Below are 25,680 nucleotides of genomic sequence, written 5' to 3' on the forward strand. Positions count from 1 at the left end.
ACTGAGATTTTGCAGCTTGCCTTCTGGCCTGCTTTCTGCAGGTTTCTGCTCAGGTTCAGTGCACACTGCATTGTAGCCCCAAAAATAAAGTTTGAAGAGCAACTTTGCTTATAGATGTAATATCTGCATATGTGCAGATCGTACAACAGAGCTGGGGACATAAGCTGTGACAGAATTACTGGATTTGTTTAAATGCACAATTGTATTGCTATTAATAAAAAGTTCTTCCCAGCTTGACATCTGTCACAATGAATTAATGAAAAATTCTCACTATTGTTAGATTTATGTGTGGTTCTTAGTGAATTTGGTAGGATCCTCTATCTGAAATGTGACATCTCCTTTTCTCTTTGAAAGTAATTAATGTAAACATGTTCAGTGCTCCTGCAATACCATATGCTTGAAGAAGAATTCATGACATTTTATGCTTTTGTATTGTTTCCTTTGTGACATATCCATGATGACAACTCACCACTCTCAAAAAATATATTTTGAAGTTCTGTAATGACTTAGGGGGATATTGAGGTTGGATATTAGGAAAAATGTTCTTCTCAGAAAGAGTGATGAGGCACTGGCACAGGCTGCCGAGGGAGGTGGTAGAGTCACTGTCCCCAGGGGTGTTCAAGTAATGTGGAGATGTGGAACAGAGGGACATAGTCAGTGGGCATGGTGGAGGTGGGATAATGGTTGGACTTGGTGATCTCAGTGGTCTTTTCTGACCTTAATGATTCTGTGATTCTATGACTTAATTCAAAGGTGGTGAAAACATGTTTGCTTTTGATGTGAAAGACAGAGATTGAGAACCCTTCTAACATAACCTTATAATGAGACTGCTGAGCAAGGAGATCAAATGTCAGTACGTGATGCCCATCCTATATAATGCTGTACTTAAAAGCAGCAAAGTGAGGCAACTTGGAAGTTAATGTTGGGTTTTTTTTCTCTTCAGATGCGTTAAGTGTTTTTTCAATTCTGCACCAACCCACAAAATCCGTTTCCATTTTTGTCATTTTTACAATGCCATCTTGTTATTTTTATCGTGTTTATTTCTCTCTTATTCTATGTAAATACAAAATAAAAAGCAAAACTGTTAATGAAATAGGCTATACATTTAGTGTTGTTAAATGCAAAAGGCATGACAAATTGGTGGAAATTATTTTCATCTTGTCATTTTCAGCTATGGCAATTGTAGGTGTTGGTTGTAGCAGACATAGGAAGCAAAAATATTTAGACACAGATGTGATAATATATCTTCTAGTGAAACAACATATAGCCTCAGAGTCTAAACAGCTACTTTTGAATACCAAAGAGCGAACATATGCTTTTGTACAGATTGCGGCTGACCAAAGATTTCACTGTACAATTAGGTTGTCAGGAAACAAACCTACAGCATTTGATGCTATGGAAGTTTGATGCCAAGTTCTATCACTCAATGGACTGGGAGGGTAGAAGGCCTAAAGCAGTACGCTGTCATGAGGCTAGTAAATAAATCTATGCCAAAACATACAAAATGGACTGATTATTGAAAATGCAGCTGATTTAAGAAATTATTTGGAAGGATACATTTCTGTATTGTACCAAGACGCATCTCTTAGTCAAAGCTTTCTAAAATGTTGAGGAAGTTCTTGTAAGTCATAGTGGAGCAGCATGCTGAAAACCTATGAGCAGACAAGTACCATTGGGTGAGGTGTAGGTGCAAAAAAGAGCTTTAAATCCATCATCTGTGAAATTTGCGCCTAGGACAATCTATAACCTGTTAATAAATGAAGCTTGCTTTCTGAATATTTGAGTCATAGAATAAGTTGTACATTAGGCAGCAGATATCCTTCCATTTCTTCATATTATATGACACAGAGGCTGTTAGCCTCTCTGAAACAATATTTGGCATTGTAAAGCACACCTGGGCTAGATTTTGCATGTCACAGTGCCTGGTTTAATTATTGCAGGTAAAAACTGTGCTGCTATTGTGTATAATTTTCACAGATTCTGGGTCTCGGCCCTAGTTCATTACGTCTATCTCAAACCCCTATCTATCTGTAAATGCCCTTGAGCTCTCCAAACTCTGCAGTTGTCATCTGTATGTGCTGAGCAGATTGTTGACAAATCCCATTGCTCAGTAGTGTTTGACAGGAAGGAGAATGCCCAGATGTTGAGACATCAGTCCTCTTAGGAGACATCTACAGTTGAGACAGCTAGAAAATACTCACATACTCTTGCTGTGTGCTTTATTTGTCCCATTTGGATTGAGAGTGACCATCCTGCTGACTGAAAAGACAGAAAAAAAAACCCTATGTGGTTGATCCCTTACTAAAGTGTTTACTGGGCTCTGGTATCTTTGGTCTTTTGGCTATAAAGCTCCAAGACAGCCTCATCTAAAACTGAAGTGTAAAAGGTATTCTTAAAGGCAAGGCCTATCTTTAGCACTCGGTTTGTAATAAGGCTGCTGATAGACATAAATGCCAACTACTTTCTGGATATATTTTTAGATCTTCAATACTGGGACATTAATTGGGAAAGGAATGAAAGGGGTCCACAACCTGTTCCACAGCACCGTCTCTGATGTGGTTCCTGGAATACATCACTTAATCTTTTAGGTCTTGATACCTTGATGCATATGAAAGAAGTCACCAGATGATTTTCCTAATATACAGAGAGAGCAATTAACAATAAAAAAGATGACATCAGATGTTTTTAATTTATTTCCTTGCCATCTTTGCAGTCTGTGGGAGGCTGTTTCCTAGGGAGAGTTAGCTCTCCATCCTCTGGGCTCACTGTAGTAAAAAGATAAGGACATAGTTTTGGGTTTTTTTTTCAGTTCTTAAATTTTCTTGCAATTATGTAGAGCTAATCCTGCAAGTGTGCACAAGTCTAAGTTAAATTGGTCTGATAGTTTGTTTCATAGATTCAGGTTCTTCATATTTTCTTGTTGGATCACTTTTCTCATCTACATCTTGAGTCATCTTTATTTATAAATTTATTTCTTATATAACATAACATATAATATGTAAGCTAAATATTAGTCAAACTTAATCAGAATCCCTCTTATTCCTCTCTCTCTCTCTCTTTTTTTTTATTTGAAATATTTATATTTTTTGATTTATCAAAGTGTCAAGGAGTTGCGTGTTTTAAGAAAATGAGGTGGGTTTTTTTGTGGTTTTTTTTTTTCCCTTTTGGAAGGGCATGTCATGGTAACTGATAAGCTCATTATTTGTGAATATCTTTAGGACAGCACCCTGTGTTGCGGCAGTCAGAACAATTGCTGCAGAGCTGCTGGGGGGTCACCGTGTCCAGAGCATTCAAGAACATTACCCTGAAGTATCTCAGCACTTTTATACACTCAGCCATCTGTGGGCACTTCCCATTCAATGTGTGTTTGAAAAGTCCATAGCACAGCCTGTCCCCTGTCTCCACAGAGTGGTTAGCCATTACCAGAACATAAATAACATTCATCATCCTTTAGGTTGGCAGGTAATAGCCATACTGGTCAGAGAGTATGGGGCTTTCTCAGAAAGGAAGAGTGAATCAAGTCTGCAATACTGCTGTTATGAGTACTGACCTCAATAAGTTCATTCTGAGGTTGACAGACTTGGATGGGTGAGGGCAGTCCAGCCTGTCAGCAGTAAGCTGAGCACCCTGCTACGTAGTGCTGTATTTTGTGGTGCCAAGCCATGTTCCTTCCCAAAGCCCATGTTTCACTTGGTGGTTGCAACCTGCTATAATGGATGCTACAGCAGCAATATGCATCCTGGGCTGTGCTTTCAAGGCAAAGAGTGCTGATTTCTCACCAGCTTTTCTTCTATGCCTACCTGTTTTTCTTGCCCATCTTTAGTTCCCAGCTTAGGCTCTAAATGCTCTAAAAGGGAAAAATTTGAATAAGAGAAGCTGACCCGAATCCTCCTGTCCTTGTGCCCTGCTTCCTGCCAGATGTGCTTTGTGGGCCTCTTGTAATGAATCTAGGTGAAACTTCCTAATGTGAGTTCTTTGACTTGGAGGTTTTCTTAAACACAGAAGCCGGCAAAAGGATTCAGTTCATGCTGTCCTTTCCCTCTAACATTCAGACACACAGTAAGAGAATCACTTAGGGAAAGATATTTTGACTTGGTGATCTCATTCAGCACATTATGTTAAATCATTTCAGCAAGCATACCTATTAGTAATCATTTCCAGTTCCAGAGAGGATGAAGGAGGCATTTTGGCACATGACTCGAGAACCTGCTGGGTTGCTTTTTCAACCTGGCTAAACTGGGGAGCTATGTTGAATTGAAAAGTTTAGTCAAATGAGCCTGAAGTTTAATTCTCTGTGAGTGGCTTTGACTGTGACATGCCTTCACCTTGACCTCACGTGCTGCTGGGCACAGAGCCTGGCAAAGGGCTTGAAACGTGTAGAGCTGCACTAAACTGTCAGGACTGCTTCACAATTAAAGATAAGGTATAGAATAAAAAGATAAATAAGCCCTAATTCTGGCCCTGCTAGACAAAATGGAAAGATGCCCAACAGCTTCTGTGAGCATTGGATTGAACTGTTCATGAAAATTAATAGCATGCAGAACTAATAGGCTGTTCCTTGGCCTCAGAATTACACTGCACCTTCTGGGAACATATTGTAGCCTGCTGGTAGATCAGTCTGCTGCATCTGAACTCCCTTGGGGCCAGACTCTGCTTTCTTTGAGCCCTGCATGGGTAAGCTCATGGAAAAGGAGGGAAGCAGCACAGAATCTAAATTGGATTTATTATTATTATTTTATTTTTTTTTAAAGCTTCTGTTTTCCCTAGGTACAAGTCTACTTCCCTATCTTCTTCTGATGCAGCAGCAAATAAATTCTTTCTCAGGCTGTGGATTTTATCCTGGTCTTGCCAATGTTGCTCTTTCTGACTGACAGAGCATCAGAGGAGCTTCTGGTAGCCAAGGAGCATAAGCCTTCCCCAGTTGTTTCATGTCTCTTGTGATATTACAGCGACTCCAGCTGGGCAAGTCAGATTAACTGTGCATGAACGTTTCCAACTGCGAGTACTGTGGTAGAAGCTACAGCTGTGCAAATAATTATGTTTTGAATTTGATACCTGAATTTTGAGTTGACCTTAAAGGAATTATTTTTCCAACAAATGAATTTCCTTTTTGAGTCAAACAAGATGATCTGTTTTGTGTACCATGATATTTTATGAGATTATAATTTGAAATCCCCTGGAGACTGCTGGTACTCCCTGCATGCACCCAACCTACATTAAACAAAAATGATAAATTCATCAGCAGGATCTAGCAAGAATACTGGGAGGCATCCTGTCATCATGTATGTCTTCCTAGAAGAAAATACTACTATTTGTGATACTTTCTACTCTTTTCAACCTTGTAAAGTGTTTCTTATTTTGATACTTGAAATCTCTGAGACCTTCCTGTATGCCACATGCACTGCTGCACATATCTTAAGATGGCAGGAAAACAGTCAAATCTGATAAAGAACCATTTCATTCTCTGATGTCTTCCTTCAGATCTAAAGAAGTAGAATCGGTCCAGCTATAGGAACAAATCAGGAGTGGAGGGCTCCCAGTTAGGCAGCCATTCCTCATGATTATACACATGCCCTTTAGACTTAAACTTTATCTGGAAGGTAGCATAGATTTGGCATTTTATGTATCATTATGTAGTCTTCTTGTCCTCCAGCCCAACTTTCTCTCTGCATTCCATTACTTGCTGGTTCTTACCATTTCCTGCCTCAAGATCTCCTCATAGTTAAAAAAAACAAAACAAAAACAGCTTTCAGAAGTCACTTATGTTTAACTTATGATGTACAAATTATTGTGAGCGTTACAGAGGAGCTCTTGGCCCCTGCTGCCCCTTGGGATATTTACCATGTTTAGCTCATGGAGTATTTGCTCTTTGTGTCCTTGATGGTACTTCCTTGGCTACCTACTTAGTGACAGAGAGCCTCCAACCTAAGACAGGCTGTTGATAAAGGGATTAAAGTGAACATGGTCTCTCAGGCCCATTTGCTCTGTCAGTGCTTGGACTTGCTTAGCTGCTCAGGTGTTTCTCCTCTCCCTGAGGTAAGTATGTCTCCAGATCTCTGGTTATCGTCTGATGCTCAGGCTGAATTCTTGCTGGTGGGGTGAACGTGCCCCATTTGTATCTTATATACTCAGCTTTTTGGAAGTGACATCGTGGAAAGTATACGAAAGTATCCAAGGTGAGAGTTGGCAGGTTCCAAAAAGGGATTTTTCTTCTCTGAACTGAAATGATGTCATAAGCTTAAAATGAAATACTCCCTTGCATTCTGCTTATAGCTCAGGGCATGTGAGCAGCTATTTGGTAACCTCCAGACCAAGCTGCACAGAAATCCAGTGCATCAGATTTTTTTCTGTAACTTGTTCTGCTAAGAGCAAAAAAAACTGGAGAGCACCTTCTCACTCCATAGGATTGTATTCCAAAGCTAAACAGGATCCAACATTCTGATCCACATATGGGTACTTGAAGATACTGGTGGTGTTAAGAGGTGATCCCCAGGTAGAGATCACTTTATTAGCTCTCTTCCAAATGCAGGTCCCTGAGGGATCAGATTTATCTAAAGGAGGTTCAAGGACCAAGTAGCTGGAAGTGACACCATCTCAGCTGGTTGTTGCTGGCAGTTTCATTGACCTGCCCAGCACTAAATCAGCGGCTTCAGTGATTCAGATCTGACGCTATCCCTCACTTTCTAAATATGACTTTTCTAAATGAAGGTGGAGGTATATTAATGGACCCAAGCATTCTTCCTTGGTTAGAAAGTAAATAAAAGTCTGATGGGATGAGTTTACCAATATCTGCAAGGTCAAGTTAATTTATCTTTTGAGTCAAAAGAGTGAAAATATATATAGATATGAGAAATAAGCTTTCCAGATATATGCTTGTGTTCTGGTTTTGTTTGTTCTGTAGGAAAAAAAGAAAGTGTGCTTTCTTTTTCTTTTATGTATTTGCCCACTGTTTTCCATTATCTTTTTTTCTTCTGTAAGCATAAAGATATAGAAGGCAGCTGAACTTAAAGGGAGTTAGAAAAATGCTACCAGAAGTCCTAAAATATCAAATGGGGAACAGAATGTTTGTGGTTTCCAAAACCAAAATGATACACTGGCAGTTTGAGTTGCAATAGAGTTCCCTAGTCCTTTTATTTAGGCACTTTTAAGTAAACATGTATATATATTTACGGAAATAAAAGTGGAAGTTATGAAGATTGAAGAAAAATACTTATTAAAGTGGTGGTGAGGTGATAAGAATATCTGTAAAAGGAAGTATTGTGAAACTCCTGGGGCATGCTGGCTTTGTGGAAGACCACCTTGCACACAAGTTTGCTCAGCTTTGCAGTAAATCAGTGTCTCATCTGTGTGTGTGATTGGCTTTCCTGTATGCTGGGTAGCAAAGTTGCCTCTTAGATAACAGAGCTATCTATATTTTATTCACAAATTTAGTGTTCGTGGGAACTTCTAGGCCTTCTTTTTTAGCAAAGAAGTGCATGGGATGTGGCTAAATCAAGATCTGATTATGTCATGCCTTTGCTAGGTATTTCTGGTACAGTAATAATCAGTGAAACAGTTAACGACATTGAATATAAACTGCCATCCCTGAGGCTCCAAAGCAACACCTTTCTGTTACCAGTGCACTGCGGTTTCACAGTTAACACCTCACCTCTTTCTGTAGGAGACAACACTTTACATTACAGCTTGTGTTCTGGCAAAAAAAAAAAAAGCTACAGAGTTTATCGTAGGCAAGTCTCAGTTCCATAAATTCAAAACACTATTGGAAAAAACTCACTGCCAAATATAACTCAGGCCATGTTCTATACCTTCGTTACCATATGTTAAGAAGACAGAGGTACAAAATTACTTGGTGTAAAATATTGCAGGCAAATGGCTTACCTTTTTTGAGGCATTTGCTCAAATTAATTTCTACTCTTTTAACTCTTTATGATGCAAGTACATGGGGCAGTCATTGGGATGAGCCCATGTGTCTCTATTGGGCAGACCCAGTGATGGAGTAGGCAGTTAGGGCTAGAGGAAGAAGGCTGATGACAGAAAGGTAAGAGAGAGTGGATGTTAGGTGTTTCTGCAATGTTTTTGCTATGGGAGAGGTCCAAAGGGATTGCAGAGATGTCCCCATACTGGGCAAGAAAATGTTCATTTCCATTTCAGAAAGGAAATTTTAAGAAATCATTGCATTACATTGAAAATTTAGTTTGACAGCGTCAGGATAATTATATACTATTTAGTTTTGTTTAAATATTGTAAGCACTATTGTTTCTTTCCCATGTAATGGATTGACTGGAGAGCTAGGTTGGAGTTCTTTTCCTTAATTGTTCTAATCCTTGGCTTTAAGAAAATGAATTCTTTAAATTTACACTTGTAAAGTATGCAGCTAATGAACTAAAGGCTTTAGCAGTCCTTTGCAGACCAAGACTCTGTAGTTAAAAAAAGAGGGGGGAAGGGGGGAAGGGAGGGAGAAGAGGGGGGAAAAAAGCTAATCACCAAACCGTTCTGTTAATGCTTATTTTAATCATCCTGCGTGCCCTTCCTGGCAGACAGAGCCATTAGGCTGCAGAAGCATGAGGCGAGCTATCACCATCAAATGGCGCTGATGCTGAGAACTGGGCCCAGGAGTACAATTTGACTTGTCAGTTTGTATAGACATAAAGCTTCATTGTTGTGCACAGGCACAACTGGCTTTTTAAAAGTCTATTTCCCTCCTGATGATAGGAGAATCTGCTCCCTTCTCTCCTACTGTTCTCCAGCCCTCAAATTTATTAAGCTGTGCTTATAACCCTGCACTCAGGTTAGGTGGCACTGCAGAGGCAGGTGCTCTTCTGCAGAGCCTCAGGTAGAGCTGGGGGGTCCTTCTCTCACCAGTGACGGCAGTTCACTGTCCTGATCCACAAGGTACTCAGCAGAGTGGGAGTGGAGAGCTTCAACTCCTGCACTGGGGTGATGGATCATTGTAGGGAGCCTTAAAATACAGCTGTCACCACAAAGTCTTAAGGTGTTCATTCTCCGTGGAATTGGGTGTTTGAAAACATGGGATTTTCAAGAACCATTAAATCAGTAAGGTTGGAAAAGACCACTAAGATCACCCAGTCCAACCATCAACCCATGCCCACCAGCCAGGTCCTTCAAAAGAGAGGAGATGATGGAAGTGTTCCAAAAATGGAACTTCTCCAAAATGTGACTAATTATGTAATTATGTATGATCTGGGTGGGAAGGCCTTCACGTGTTGCAGGGAGACACTGGAATTGTTTCCAGGAGTATAGTGTAGCATTCTCAGATTTTAGCTTTTATACTCTGCAGAATGGAGAAGGTATTTACTGTTGTCCACACTGAGTAGCTGAATTTACTGCTCCAAGAAAAGCCAAAGTTCAAAATCCCATTTGACTGAGTTGCAACCTAATTACAGCCATCCAATGCTCAGGCATTCCAACAATAAGGGGGAGCAAGGAAAGTCAGCCTTTCTCTCATGTTGCTTGGGTAGTTGAAGTGTTGTGCAGCTGGGCTAAGAACTTCTTCCTGAATTTAACTGTGAAAATTGCTCATGTATTTGAACTAAACCTATAAGCATATCCAACTAAACATTTGTACCCCGCTTTTTTGTGAATGTAAATTACTTCTGTGCACTGACAACTTGCTTTTAGGGACTGATTTCTGTGGAAGTGGGAAGGTATTGCAATAAATCGTTCTTAATTGAAGGTCTATTTTTAGTTTTTTTTTCTTGAAGGATCGCTTTATTCTTTCTTTTTTTGAGGAGAAATCTCTCTTCGGTCATTACGTTAGTGTCTTTGAAGTGGCAAATGCACACAGCTGCCAGGTCGTGTACGGTATGGCAGTTATGCAGGGTTTTCTTCAGTGTGATTGTGAACAGTAATTGAGATTAGCTCCCCAGAAGGGACTTTGCTTTCCTGTGGTTTTTTTTTCTCGCTGAAATTGTTGAGCTTAATGCATTTATGAGTAGAGTCTAAGTGCTAACATACTTTCTTCCCATACCCCTGCCATTTCTGTGGCAGTCTTACTGAAGAAATAACAATATATAAAGCTGCATAAACACTTAAGGTCTTAGGTGCCTGCTTCTACTGGCACTTTCAAATTTTTTATTTGAAGATAATTTCATTTCACACTTTCACATCTCAAGTGTCTGGTTTTGGGGACCTGACAGTATTTCTTACATATGTTAATTAAATTTTCTATCAGCTCTGCGAGTGCATTAAGTAGTATCACTTAAGGGCGCCATGCAGGGAGGTAAGGGAAGGCTGTGAAGTTATGGAGTGAGAGAGGTAAAGCTATTGACTGCAGATATGTTCACAAATCTCTGAACAAGCAAAAAGAGAAGGCTGCATGGAATAAGCCAGCAAACGAGGATTGTGTTTCTTTATGTGAGCTGTGACCCTAAGGCGCTCAACAGATATTCTGGGATGTGCTTTCAGCTTTACAAAACACTGAGAACTTGACTCTAAAGAACTTTGCACCACTGTTTATCTGTAGAATAATTTTGCTGGTATTAAAAAAAAGTTGGACAATCAACTGGGAGTACATTGGCTTAATTCATTCAAAGCCTTCAAGCTGTAGCAATTGCAACTCACCGAAGGTTGAACCTAGGTATAGTTATAAGTGATGACATGTTTGCTCACCTGTGGATTGCAGTGATTTTACTGGAGCTGGGAGGTCTATCTCCACTGGTAAGATGTTTTCTAGCAAATGTGCAGGGGAAAAATTAGCAGAATGAATGCAAGTTGCTTGGTGTTTTTTTGGTTTTTTCCATAAAGATGAACCCAGGAAATTCTTTGCTGTAAGCTGAAAAAGACGTGCAAGATAGGTAGGGCTCTGCCTATCACTGACTTTCGAGGAGAATCGGTTGTCTAACAGCTTTAAAGACTTGGAAAAAGCCAGCTCCTTCTGTATTTGGTCACGTTGAGCAGTATTGACACTCAGTTGGCTGTTATTGGCGTGTGGTTTTCTCAATGTCTGCACAAGGGCATGAAGCAGAATTGCCCTCTGCTGCATGTGAGCAAAAGAGCTTTGGATTGATGTGTCAGCTACATTGTGTTTCTGGGTCCCTTTCATAAACACTTGTAGAAGGGAAATAGCAGTGGAATAAGGGCAGTTCCCAGGTCAGGTAACATGCTCTGTTGATTAAGATCCTTTACTCCCCTATTAAGTGCAATAAACAGTGAAGCTGAGAACTATCTGGTGTTTTTACACTACTTTTAACAATATCTTTTCCTTTCAGGCTCCTGATATTTCTTCTCTGGTACTACCTCATGATCCTTTTCACTCATTTATTACTGTTGCTTCTTCTCAAGAAAAATAGATATGCTGAGAGTAAAGAAAGTTGCTCATTAGGGCAATGTAATTAAAGGAAAAGTAGACATCATGCCAAGTTATGCTTTCTCTACAAAGCGCCACCTTGGAGATTGCCTGAAACTCAATTACTCGTTGCTATGCTTATTAAGGAGAACAATGCAATGAAATGATCCCTATTCCTAATAACCTTGTTTTCTACATGTGAATCATGTTAATACTTTTTTCTTCAGTGCCTTAATCACCATTTATAAAATGGGCCTCTTTCTAGAGGGAGAATGGGGAAGGTGGGCTGCATGGTGGGTGTTCTCTGAATTACCATTCTCCATTGAGAGTTTCTTGTTTCCTGCTGGCCCACAGTATTTTTTGTTTGTTGGTAGTTTCTTTTAATTACACAGAACAGCATTTATTAGCAAATTGCATCCTGTCAACCTGTTTTGTTTTGTTTTTTTCCCTCTGATTAAATGAAGATCTTCAACCTCTGCATTGCACCCCTCCTTCGGGGGGAAGGTGTGTGCAATACCTTCCATATCTCAAGCTCTTCTGCTTGAGTCCATAGTTTCACTGAGAGAAAAAAAAAACTTTGGAGCAGAAAGTTAACATCAACACCTAGTAAATAATCGTCTCTTAAGCACAAGTCAGTGCCTGTGTCTTCTCCCCATTTTGCAAATTAATCTTTTCCCATTGTCCTCATCACACACACAGTATCACAGTCTTGTGCGGGTTGGAAGGGACCTTAGAGATCATCGAGTCCAACCCCCGGGATTCGAGCCTCCTGTGTAGCAGAGCAGCACTTCTACCACTCATAAGGCAGTGTCTTCAACTTCTATGGACAGCATGTTTCTGTGATCCCAGGAAACCTGTGTGTTCCTGCACAATACTGGCAGCTGCTGCAGGGGCTTGTGAATTATGTTATTTTGTGAAGGGCTTTGGAAGAGTCCTAAAGGCTTCAAGAAAATGTGACTTATTCCCATTTAGCGGACAGTATCCATACTCCTTAGTTCTGTGCTGAAAGTTAGCTCTCTGAATGCACCAGTAAAGGAGTAGTTAGATATTCCAGCAGAACTGAAGGACAGAAGTCTAAATGATGGCTGTATGCAGGGCCAAAACTGTCACAGAAATTGGGGGAAATTACATGAGGGTTAAGCCCAAGTTCAGCTGATTACCAGTAAGTTCCCTTGAAATTATCTGAAAGGCCACAAGAAATAATGAAATAATTCTGCACAAACCTGTGTTTTGATCAGAATTGTGAATTGAAGTGGCTGAATGTTGAAAGTATTAAAAGTAGAGAGATGGAAGTCATTTGTTTATTTAAAAAAAAAAGAGAGATGAGCAAGACAGACAATTCTACAATCATTGTGGAAAAGACCTGAAGAAATGCAGTCCTCTTTGGTGCATATGAAAAGAAGGCTAGTCCCAGTACCACCAGCATCTTACATACTGTGTAAACTACCAATTCTATGTTATATGAATACACTGCACCTGAAAAATGTTTTGTATTTTCATCTTAGAAGGAAATGCAGGACCGTATTGTTAACCATTCCTTCTCCCTCTTTCATCTCAGAATATTTTAGTCCTTTTATGTAGGGCACAAGGGAACGTGATTGAAAAGGAAAGTCCTACCCTTTGATGTTTATTTGTTGGCACTATCCACTTTTCATGGCTCTATTATTCCAGAATCCTATTGAGGTATTCATCATTGAGTAGAAATCTCCGCTGCTGTCACTAGGGAATTTCTGCCTCTAAATCACATAATTTGGCCCCTGATACTCAACCTGGGGCCAGATTTTCAGAACTGCTGAGCACAGAGCTGTTCCTGTTGTGACCCTGTAAGGGTGGATTTGCAAAAGAATTTAGCAGTTCCCTTTCACCAAGGGGATGAGCCCTTTCCAAAATCTGTCCAGCTTTATTTAGTGCTGAGCCAGAAGATGAGGGCTTTGGAAATGACGGCTCTTAGTAAACTCTGATGTGGGAAATACCAAGTTACAAACTCCTGAAGGATCTGAAGAAGAGTTTGAGAGGAGGCAAACCTCTATGTTACAAGACGTGCCAATTTTTACTGACTGATGGAGGGGCTGGGAGAAATTGTTGGATCTGAACAGGTTTTTCTGTAATTGCCCACTAGGAGGTTTCCTGCATGTTCCCCTGCAGCAGCTGCCAGACAGGATGCCGGAGCAGAATACCGCTGTGCTGAGGCAGCTTGGCAATTCCTATGTTCCCAAAAATGCATTCACTTAGCTAAATGTGATTTGCAAGCAAAGTAGCGCAAAGCAGCCATTACTCTCCCACCTTCCTGAAGAAAAGAAAAAGGGTATAGATTTCTTAGCATTTTATAAGAATGAATTAGGCTTTCTGCTGAAATTTTAAACCTGGGGTTCCTACTGTATTCGCAGCACTGCCTACTACAGAGAGGCATTTCTGACGTAGCAAGAAAAAACTGTGCAGAGCAGTCTGTGTAGCCAGGGAAGTTAATGGGTTAATAGATCGGTGTTAGTTCTTGACCTGGATGTTGTTGTAGGCAGGTGGCAATGGAGAATGTGATCAAGAGAGGTGTTTCAGTACATAAAAATGCAGGACTTGGGTCTTTAACTCGAGGCAGCGCTTGAGCTTCATGGAAAGTAGTTCTGAGGAACTTTTTGTATTTCAGCACACTTAAGTGAATGTTGTGCATGTGTCTGCTGGAAGGTGAGGTGTTTTGCTGCCAAGTAGGAGCAGGCAAAGGAATGTGAAAGCTTCAGCAGTAAGTTGGGGATCTAGTGCAACCCAGTGCAGAACATTTGGTTTTGATTTCTAGAGCTGCACTAAATATCTAAGGAACATCTTGCTTTCAGTCCTCTGGGATCCCTTGTGAAATCAGGGTGCGCATTTCCATTGGTTATCCAGCCTCATTCGCATTTGGTTGCACTTCAATGTAAGTACTTTTTAAAACACACTGAAATCGATGAAAAAGAAATAAGGCAAAGGGGAGGAATGGGCTTGGCAGAAACCTTTATCATTGTTACAGGACTGTGCAGCTTCTGTGATTATCCCTTGCCTTGTTCAGTAGTGTATAATTCAATGATTGCATCCCGGGCATGCTATTAACTTACTTTTCTTCTTCTGCAACCCCAAAACTCATTCATTCTTTTTACTATTTTCTACTTGACGCACATATATATGTAGGGGGAAGGCAGTGGCTAAAGAAGTGTTATGGATTTCATATATTTGCTTCATCTGCCACATTATAGCAAATGACAGTTGATTAGGTCTTTCTATAGATCATTACCAATTGTTTTCTACCTTGCAGATACTGCTATTACGACAAATCTATCATATCCTGGAGATCCTATGCAGCTTGTTATTTCTTTGTGATTTATTACGCTCACAGTAGAAATGTTGTTAGCGAACATTGGGGAAGCAGTGAATATATTGAGAAATATCAATGTATCCTCATGTTCTGGCTTGCAGTGACAGTCAGTGATCCATCTCGCTGACACTTACCTTGTTAACATTTTGATCAGATGGCAAATTTGTCATTTTTCATGGTAACAAGTATAAGTTTGTACAAGAATTGCAGAAACACGGGAAAGATAAAGGATCCTTCTCTTAGTTTTTCCCACTGTGATGTAATCAGTAATCTTTCTGGAAAATGAAATAATTACTTTGTGAGAAAGCTTATCCACTGGAAAATGTGCCGGTGTTAGAAAGCTACGATTTCTCTTCATTTGAGGATTGAATGAGTTCTCTTTGCAGATACTGCTGTCACGTTGATTAACACACCAAGCCAACATGAAATGATAATGTAGAACAAAAAGGTTTACAGTCAGATTTTGTCTCCTTGATTGTAGTGGGGAACGCAAAGATCTTGCAAGTAAAAGTGGTGTTATTTCTGGGAACAACAGCATACAAAATACTGCAAACCTGATATTGCAAATTTCTTCTAATCCTCAGTCAGAGCTTGTTCTCAGCTCAGCACTTGACTTTGCAGCTTGCTCGTTCTGAAACATGGTCATGAAAATTGTGCTCAGAGCAAGAGTGGACTACACAGGGAAATTATAGCTTCTAACATTTAAGAGCTGTCATCTGCACAGCCCACAGATCTGAGGAAGTGGGCAAGAGAGTGGGATGTTGTCTCTTGGAGCAATGTGTCTCTTCATTTTCTCTGTGCAGGGCATCAGTACTTTCCGTGTTACCGCTAGGGATTGTGTAGGGCAGCACTGACGTGCCAGGGAGGTGGTGGAGTTATCGTCCCTGGGGGTGGTCGAGAAACACTGTGGATGTGGCACTGAGGGACATGGCTCTGATGGGTTGGATGGTGATGCGCTGATAACTGTACTGGAGTATCTTACTGGTCTTTTCTAAACTTCATGGTTCTTTGACATTGGCCTGGGCAGGAGGATGCATGCATGGGCTTAGGGTCAGGACCAAACCAAATTAAAAATAATAGAAAAAGCCTTTCTATGACCTACATGAATTCAGTAGCTGGAAGTTACTTTTATTCAGTTAATCTCTTTCAGTTTCATCTACTGAAAACTTCTTGACTGCTCTGTTTCAAATACTACTGTGCCACAGATGACAAGTAACAAATGTAACTTCTCAGTCAATGTGAAGGAAAAAAAAAAACAGGGCCAAGCAAGCAGTGCAGAACTCAGTTCTTCATTTTAACCTGATAGCTTTGCAAATGCAGACTATGCATGGTGGAGAAGCATATCTCAAGAGTACTTGCATGAGAGCTGTGTTGAAATGATCCATACAGCTTTTCATTCTCAGTCACCTAAATGACCAGGGAGATCTGATTCTCAGCTGGGTTTTATCTTGTTGCTGCTTTTCTAACTTTTTTTTCTACATAATATACCCACAGGATATAAATGTTTTGAACATATTATTGAAAAAGATTAGATTGTATTCATAGGTCACACATCGGAGCTGAAACTGCTTCAGTTGTGTCACTTTGGTCATAATGGTACAGCTTTGAATTGTTAATTCACTTAATATTATGCATAGCAATGCAATAGTTCAGGCACCAGAGAACTTGAGCAGCAGTCTTAATGCTCTGCAGCAATTTGAAAATGCACAGTGTCATCTACTAGAAGCCCTAATTGTTATGATTAATATTTAACGTAGGGAAATCTATATGGAAGGGCACAAGTTACATCTGCTTACTGAATTGAATGAATTACAGTTTTTTTCATTTTCTTTTATTTTTAGCATCCTGCTTAGTAGTGTAACATGTATGAGTACATGTTTGCTATAACAATACCTCTTGGGCTAAAGACTGCCTTGAAAGAAGCTACTTCAGACACCTGGTCCAAGGGTGGTGGGCGGCAGCACATTTGCTGCTCACTGAAGCATGAGCTGAGGATATCTGAGCTGGGGGCGACATTCAGAGGGACAGCTCATCAGACAGACGTAGGAATTGGGCTGACAAAATGACAGGAGTAAGCTCTAGCATGAGGTGGCTTTCATTCTTGAAACCAGTTGCAGTACAGCATCTCACTGATGGATTGGGGCCTGGCTGCACAAACGTTCTTTTATTTAAAAGTCACACCATAGATAGGACTACATGATAATTCTGGTCACTTAACAAGTGCTTCTTCTGACTAAATTCAAAGGGATATATCTATTTTTCTTCCCTTTTAATTTGTTTCCGGGAAAGAGAAAAGGAAGTTGAGAAATTTTTTGTTTTTTCCGGGAGAAAAAGTAATAGTCGAGCAGGTACAATGAGAACAGGCAGGGAAGTTTAAGAGAGCTGGTTGACAAGATATTGCAGTAATTTGTCTTTGAGATCACACAGAGAGCTGACAGATTTTTCTAGGTCTTGGTGACATTCATATAAAAAAAACCTCCCTAAATCACCAGCTGAAATTTTGGACAATGGATTTTGATAAAGGGACATTGGAAAGCTTCACCTTCAGAAATTGGTGTCTCATTTACAATTATCTCCATCATACAGCTGAGATCTTCCCTTCAGGAAGAGAGATGAAAAATTATCTTCAGAGTGTACCATATTGCTTCTGATTCCAGAGAGGAGAAGGGAATTAATGTTGAGGATGGTGTTGTAGTAATTAGTTTCAGATGCAATGGGCTGAGAGTAAATCCCAACAAGGAGAAACAGGGGATTCACCAGCAGAGCAGCTGGAGAGAGGTACTGTTTTTTTTCTTAGAATATGCAATCAGTGTTGTTCATCAGTGCTGCTTAATAATTAGAGCAAGATGGGGGGGGGGAAAAAAATGAAGAAAAAAAAAAGAAAAAACACTTTTAAAAAAAAAAACAAACCAAAAACAACTGCAAAGAAAAATATTGCTGGGATCTCATTTATGGCTGCATCAGGAGTTAATGTTAAACTCTGAAGGTGGTTAACACTTTTGACTGAGATAGCATATGGGGGTGGTTAGTGCCTGATCGCGGGAATGTGGACCGCCAGCTTCTGTTCAGTGCATTGGGAGCTGAGGACATCTGTCCTTTTCTAGGCTCCTTGGACTCCTGTCCCATTCCTATTTAAACCAGTGTGAAGATATATTAAGCTTGTTAGGCATTAAGCTGGGCTCTTGAATTAAAAATTCTCTAGTGAGTATTCATGATATAGCTGAACCTCCTCTTCCCTCTTTATGCAAGTGATGCCACCATTCCTCCTGGGCTGCTGGCATCTCTTTTACAGATTGTGTCCTCTCTCTCCTTTATGAGTTTAGTTCAGTCATTTAGCTTTTAACTGTTTAGTCAAAACAAAGTCTAATATTTAACAGTCTGATCAGCTTGTTTGAGTGTTTAGGGAATGAATAAACATGTTCACACACATATTTCCATGAAGGAAGACTTTGAGGGAGTTGAAGGCTTAGGTGGAAGCATTTTGTTGCTGCTGCAAATCATTTAGCTACCATTAAATAATAGGGGGGGGATGGAAATATAAAATAAAAACACTCCTCGAAAGAAAGTGTCATTTAGTGAATGTCTTTGGCTTCTGATGACTTTAGGTAACTTGTTGCTAGTGGATTGGAAAACCTGGCAACAGACTGCAGTGAGGGCTTGATCCTGTGATCTGAAATAGCAGTTATATCAACTCACAGTTTTGGTATTCACAAAGCTATGCAGGCATCTAAGAGGAATCAAAAACTTCCTGCCCTGACTGAGATGGTCTTGAGGCTGTTTGTATCATATTCTCCATTGCTACAATCCATCTCAGTACAGCAGAGATCAAAACCTCAGAAACCTTGGGAGCCAGTACAGGATCTCCTTGCTAAGATTTCTGCGTCTACAAAGAGTTTTCCTTAGGTTGATCACAGTTCTTCAGAATCTGGCAGCATGCCTCTCCTTTTCTCAGTTCAGATCCACATCCATAGTGCTGGTGTTTGTCCTGACCCTCCCCCAGCCTGCTCTTTTATTTATTTGTTTTACTAAGAATTGAAAAATCAGAATTATTTCTGTACAAAGCTGTAAGTTGCTGTGATTTCTTCTCCTTCACACATCCTCAGTCTTATTCTTAGATACTTGACAAGGAAGTAATAGCAAATATGAAAGCAGTGCATCATGCCAACAGCAAGTTAAGACTTCGTCAAACAAAAGTGTTTGTGTATGTTTTTCTTTCTTTCTTTCTGGCATCCAACATCAGCAGGTAGATTTTAGTCTGAAGCAGAAAAAGCTTGAGCAGGATGCTTGAAAACCACACGCTTGCACAGGTGAGTGAGAGGAATACTGAGCTCAAATGAGATTATAGATAAATATTGAGTTTTCTTCATTGCAAACTTGACAACCTGCTTATAGCGGTTCACTGGCCTTTGCTAATGAAGATTTGGTAATGTTCTGTATCTATAATTGCCACTACTTTATTTTTTAGTGGATTTGAGGTTACTGTGGCTGAGAATTCCATACATTGACTTCTTGCTAGTAGTGCTTAACATTTCTAGGAAACTTTGCTGTGTCTCTTCATTACAGTTTTAGAGGAAAATTACAGCCATGGTACTGCTGAAATTAAGGATTTAGTGCATTTTTTTCCCCCCACTCCATTCCTAACAAAACCTTCTCATGGGAAAGACAGACTTTATTGTGGGCATGAGATATATAACTTGGACAGGATTCACAAAGAAATGAAAATGCCTTTGTGGAAATACTGTGTTTTTTTATGATTGCTTTTTTGTTTTTGTGGTGGGCTGGCAATTCAGTAGCATGAGCTGAGTGGTTGCCCATATCTTTGTGGTATTATTTGTCTGCAAATGCCAGATTGCCTTGTCAGGAAATCAAACCCGCACAATAGACTTGTGTTGCCAAGAATTACATAAGTTCCTTTGTTTTATTAATTTTTATTTGCAGAAAAGTAGTTTTACTACTATCTTTGCTTTGCCAGGATCTCATGCTTCTGTTCTGTTCTGGCAGGACCAACCTGGCTCTGTTTTAGCACGAATAATGTATGTCTCTTCTGCCAGAAACCTGATAGCGCTTCTTTTTTAGGTAGCAGTTAGCTATGTTTGTTTACAACGGGTGGGAAATCATGGTGAATCTCAGGTGCCCATTGCAGGCGTCGTGTCTGCAGATGTCACGGTGAACCTGCACATAGAAGCCATTTTCAGAGCTTCATCTTGGTTTGGATCACAATTGAGCCATGTGTTTGCACAATGTGGAAATCTATGAATCAGTCCCAACAGTAACTGAATGATTTCATTGCCTGAAACTGTGTTTGTTGCACTAAAATTTATATTAAGGATTTAGTGCTTGTTTCTTTGGTGTCTTTAGATTTAGCGCTCTGACACACTTAATGACAAGTTAATCTTTGTCACCACGGTCCAAAATATTCCTTATTGAAAATATAGCACTTCATTCTAAAAAACAGCACTGACTTTGTATAGTAGAGTATGTTGACTTTAATAGATATGTAGTGTGTGGAATGGAAAACAAGGGGTTAAGAAAGCGATATTCAGTCTTGGTGTAATTACTGGGATGTATGCCTGCATACCAAATCAATACTCCCCAATTGGAAAGATTTAAAATAGACTGGACTGGAGATATAGGAAAAAATAAAATAAAACAAATGAACTGATTGGAACATTTTGTCAGTATGATGGAGTGAAATACATAGCAGGTATTTGCTGCTTCTGAATGTATATGGCTGTGTGCTGCAGCCTAGGCTCTCCCACCTGAGGGGCTCATGTGCCAGTTGGCACCAGGCTCCCCAATTGCTTAACGTGACTGCCTTCCTGGGCCAGCCCTACTGAAGTAATGTGATTTGCTATGAAAAATGTGTTGAACGGACTTGACTTTGTGCCATCAGGCAGATTAGCAAATTGCTTCGTCTGCCTCCCATTGCTTTATCCCAGGCAGCAACATCTAAGCCTTGATGATTTTGCAGGTCTTCATTAAAAATAGCTGTTTCCATATCTGATTACTGAGCCCCATCTGAGGAGAAACGATCCTTTCATCTGTGTATTACGAGGCCATATCTGAGCACTTTGATTCTGCTACACAGTCAAATCAGACAAACTTGCTGCTCGATTGCTTTTCCAGTTCATCTGCATGTTCTCTCTGAGCGCTGTCCCTGTCCCCAGTACATAATGGCTGGGGTTAGAGCATTTGTTGTTTTTAATTGCTCTTTTACTGCTAAATGCAATTTTCATAATTGGTTACATAACTCCAGGGTTTTATTTTAAATTAATCTAACTTTGCAATCATTCTGCATATGTTGCTCTTAACGTTTGCCTATTATTTGAATTAATTTCACTAATTTATCACCACTGTTTAGATATGCATTGTCTTTATAACACTTGCAACTGAATTAAAGCACACTTGTTGGGCTAAAGGCGAAGTTTGCTTCACTAAATCAAGCAGCTTTCTTGCCTCTCTCAGTTACTAGAAAATTACCTAGGATTTTTCCAAGGCACTCTGGCAGTCTGCTATTAAAAAAATGGCAAATATTCTAGTAAATAAATTAAAATCATTTTAATTATAGAGTAAAAGTAATGGTTAATGCTGGCATTTTCACTTACTGGGTCAAATTCTAAATTATTCCACAGTATTTAAACACTTAATTAGTAGCCAACCTCTTTCACCTAAGGCTAGCTGTAATACCTGACTGTGGTGATGAGTAGTTCATATTTCTAGTTGGTGTCTGAAGTCAAATGGTCGGGTAGGGTAACCTAAAAGCCCACACAGTCTGTCCTCCTGAGCAAGGGCTCTGCCATCCAGTGCATTCTGTATCTGCAAAGCAGATGCAGGCATTTACTGGTGGCACTGATCTTAAATCTTTGTATCTTCCCACTGGTGCTCTGTGCAGAGACCCAGGAAGTTTGTAATGCAGGAGTTAGGAGCAAATGACTTGCTTAAAGAAAAATCTGCTGTGAGAGACGGCTTCTGATGTAAACAGGGTGTACTTCCATAAGTAAAAATGCAGCCAGAGAAAGTATCATAGGAATATGTCACTGTTAAAGTATTGAGGTTTTCTTCAGGGATGTGACAGTAAAGGATTCCTTATGAATGCATGTGCAGGGAACAGTACATGATTTAATATTCAGCAGTGCTGTTGTTCAACAGATTCTTTCTATATGAATACATGGACATATTCCTGGGATTTAGTATGTGAAGAACCGTTGTGGGATAGCTGTGTTGTTAAGTTATTGTGTTAACATACAGCAGGTTGTGAGACCAATGGTTCCTCAGCTGAGTGACTCATCCATTGACAGTCACACTTCACACAGCAGACATTTGGGTTAAGGAATTCTCACATATGTGTAAGATAAGGTAGCTTATATCTTCCATTGACTATAGGAAGGAAAGGAGGTTTTACTTCATTTAAGAGGATACAAACATGATTAATGAAGTACAATTCACATTCTGGCTAAAGTAAGGAACAGTCGGTGTTTTTCATGGCTGATCAATTCAGTGCATGTAAAATGATAAAAAGAGATAAACTGATTCCCTTAGATTCCGCTTTTCATTTAATTGCATGTAGTACACAGAGAATTTATTTTGCTATAGCGTTAGCAGAGATTGCATACAGTTATTTTTCCTCCAACATGTGGTGCTTTGATGATTTCTCACAAATTATGATTTTTTAATCTTAAATTGAAAATGTGTCCAGAAATTTAAGTAGGCCCAGGCTTGCACTGTAGAAAATAAAGAAAAGGATTGCAGCTCTCATAAACCCTTATCCCTGAGTAATTATCTTGTTATGTTAAAGTGGTTCTCCTGAATATTAAAATAATTAGGACCAACAATCTCTGCAATACTTTCCTCAGATGTTCTAATTGGCAGGGGGTGTTAACTAATTAAATGTATTTATATTGCTGACTAGCTAAAGGAAAGGATGAAGCACTTGTAATTGCTGAAATTTAGCAAGACCACATATTTACTATAGAGAATAAACATACAGATTACAGTGTTGGTGGCAGGCTCTACGATAGCTGCAAACAGTTATCCCAGTGCTTCTGATGGGCATTTCTCATCGCTCGAGGGAATCTGGAACAAGGGGCTTTGGCAGAGGGAATTTCGGATGCAGGTAGGAGATGGCTCTCCCATTTTAGAGTGGGTCTTGCAGAATGAACCCCAAAACCAATGCGGTTCAAAGACGAAATGCACGGGGGTCTGTGCAAGCATACAAGGGGTACACTCATGGTGGAGGTGGACTCGGATTCAGTTAAAGCAGCCAACCAGCCCCAAACCTGTGTGTGTTGCTGGTACTGGACTGACAGCCTGCCTGCATGCTGTTCCCATGGGTCTTACACTCTCCCTCGCACAGCATGGAGGCACAGAAGCCACATCGGTGTTTGTCTGCATCTTCTTTTCTCAGAAAGCTCTGTGCTCCTTGTTGCATGCTCTTATTTCAAAGGAGGGGTTTTAGATATAGATATATATACTTTTTTTATTTTTTTTGTTGGGGGGGTGGGGGGGAGTGTTCAAAAAGACTTCTTAAAAAAAAATCTCTATAAAACTGGGTATTGTCTGACCTCTGAAGTAATCAATTTTGGATTCAGCTCCCTGTAACAGTTTGACATTTCAGGGTCAGCAGAACAACTTTCTGACAGATTGAAAAGCTGTGTTTCTGGGCCCAGGGTAGATTAGAGTAAACCTGGGCCAAATAAAATGAGGCTTTGAGGCATCTCGCTTCTATTTCTCTGCTATTGAAAAGGGCAGTGAGGGCTGGCTGTAGGGAGCACAGACGACAGAAACCTTTCCTCCTTCTTCTATCTCCCCTTCCCCCAGCGTTTCCCCCTCTCGTTTTGGAGCAATCCCCAACATGGCTGTAGTGACCCAGCTCAGAGTGGGTCAGGCACTCTGCTCCTCTCTGCAGCGTGTCACACAGCACATGGGAGAAGCAGTGTCCTTGCAGGGAGGACACATGGAGATACATGTTCCATCCCTTGCCTTGCACTACCTCCTCTCTTCCTGCTTCTTTCTTTTCTCTCTTCTCCCCCTCATCCCCCCCAAAAATAAACACCCACAAACTCCTGCTTTGTTTTCCTTTTTATCATTCACCTGCCATTTCTTCTTCTTTTCTCCTCCATCTCTCAGCCCAAGGCAGCATGAGCAACTCTTTTTCCCAGCTAGGGGCAAGCAGAAGCCCATTAGCTGCCTCAGACAAAACCCATCTTCCCTGTTCCCTCCTCTCTTTTAGCCTCTTCATAAACAAAGATTCAGTTCAGTAGAAAGGACATATGTACCTACCAGCTGTGAGATTGTAAACATGTGTACCAGGAGATGGTGCCAAGGTTATATAGACACATGTCACTTTTATTCCAGAATCCCATTTGGCGCCTGGGAACATCTTCGTGCCGTAGCGCTGTGGAGGTCATTACTACACCCTGTAATCCTCCACAAAGGTTTTCCGTTTTCATTTATACACAGTAATAAAATACACATCTCAGCATCAGGCATTAGGATTAGTACTGACAAGGCTTAAGCTGAAATGTTTTAAGGATGCATTTCTGATGTGAGCAGAATAGCTAGCATGCAGCACGCAATTATGCGGGCTTTATGGAGGGACAGATTTATGCTTCAGCACTGTTAATATCACAGTGACATCAGAATAAATTGAATTTTATTTAAAATAAAGATTTAATTAATTTTCCATTGTGGCACTAATCTGGTATCACTAATTTGTTTTAAAATTCAAATGTTGATAACTTGCAGAGTGTGTAAAGGGAGATGTCCTTCCTGATTTCAGGGCCTCTTCTTCACTTTTAAAAGAAAGCTGAAGTTCAGGGAAACTGATGTGGGAGCTGATAGATTTGGAGCCAGGAACAGTGTTTGATGGCTGTGACAGAGCTACCTGGTGGCAGCACAACAGGTGCTATGGAAGATCCCCACCCAAGCCTGTATCTCTTTGCTGATGCAGCAAAGCTTTTTGCTCAGTGCTTGTGTCTCAGTATGAGCCCTGATGACCTAGACCCAGCACAATAGGCAGGCCTGGAGCAAAACAACGTCCTGGTGCAAAATGAGTGGAAAGAAGCAAACAGCTCTATCACAGGCAATTATATTTTCCCAATGTTTTTCTGAGGGCACCAGTTACTCAGGATAGGGCAGCCTAGCACATGTGTGATCAGTAGGTTATCCATTTAGTTTTAGTTTCTGCCTATTCCGCACTACAGTAAGCACAAGTGGAGCCCTGTGGATTCAGGCAGCTTTTACATTGCTAGATTTACAGTTGCTGGCATACTAGAGATATGAAGAAGCAATTTCATATATTGCTGTTGCCTTTGCTGGCAGCTTCCTGCCCTTCAAGATATTTGTTGCGATAGGAGGGAACCCCTCTCTCTAAAGAAAATGTATTTACAATGTCCAAGCAGTTGAAGGGTGGCTGTAACTCAGTGTTTCTGCCTGAGTTTCTGTATACACATCATTAGTCTCTGTTTGATTTTCTAATTCATATTTATGTTTTAATTGCAGCCTTTACTGCCTCAACGGAAATAGTTAAAATCACTCAGCAATTGCAAGGAAAGCAGGTATAGCCTGAGGAAGCCATGTGGTTGTTACATTCATCTATTCTTTCCTGCACTTCTGGGTGAGAAGATGCAGTTTGATGCCTTGAAGGATAGGAATATGTTGTCAGAAAGGAGATTTCCTTCCCTCATTAAAAAATGTAAATCCTGAAAAGGAATACCATAATTCACCCATGCTGTGTTTGGTGAGCATGAGAATGCTTGGATGTCATGGTGCCAACATGGGTACTTGCCCTGTGTGATGCAATGAAGGCTCAAACATGGCATCTCCCTATTATAGATCAGAGCCATTTTTCTGGCAAATAAGTGCAGTGGTTCATCCCATGACTTCAGACAGAGCTTCTGTAGTCTTTCTCAGACAAAATTTGTGGGAATTTCATGGGGTCATACCTGCAGGGACTGGATGACCTGATCACAGAGCCTCTGCAGTCTGGAGAAGCTCCCTGCATTAGCCTAAGCACAGGAGCAGAGCGCTGTGGATA

General features: G+C 40.3%; 1 protein-coding gene across 5 annotated transcripts in view; it reads left to right on the plus strand.

Moving 5' to 3' along the window:
- The window catches only part of FHIT (fragile histidine triad diadenosine triphosphatase), a 503,125-nt gene that overhangs the window by 426,508 nt on the left and 50,937 nt on the right, over positions 1 to 25,680 (plus strand). The window lies entirely within an intron of this gene.

Source organism: Coturnix japonica, chromosome 15 (genome assembly GCF_054131305.1).
Source record: "Coturnix japonica strain WE chromosome 15, WE-NBRP24, whole genome shotgun sequence".
NCBI classification, from domain to species: domain Eukaryota; kingdom Metazoa; phylum Chordata; class Aves; order Galliformes; family Phasianidae; genus Coturnix; species Coturnix japonica.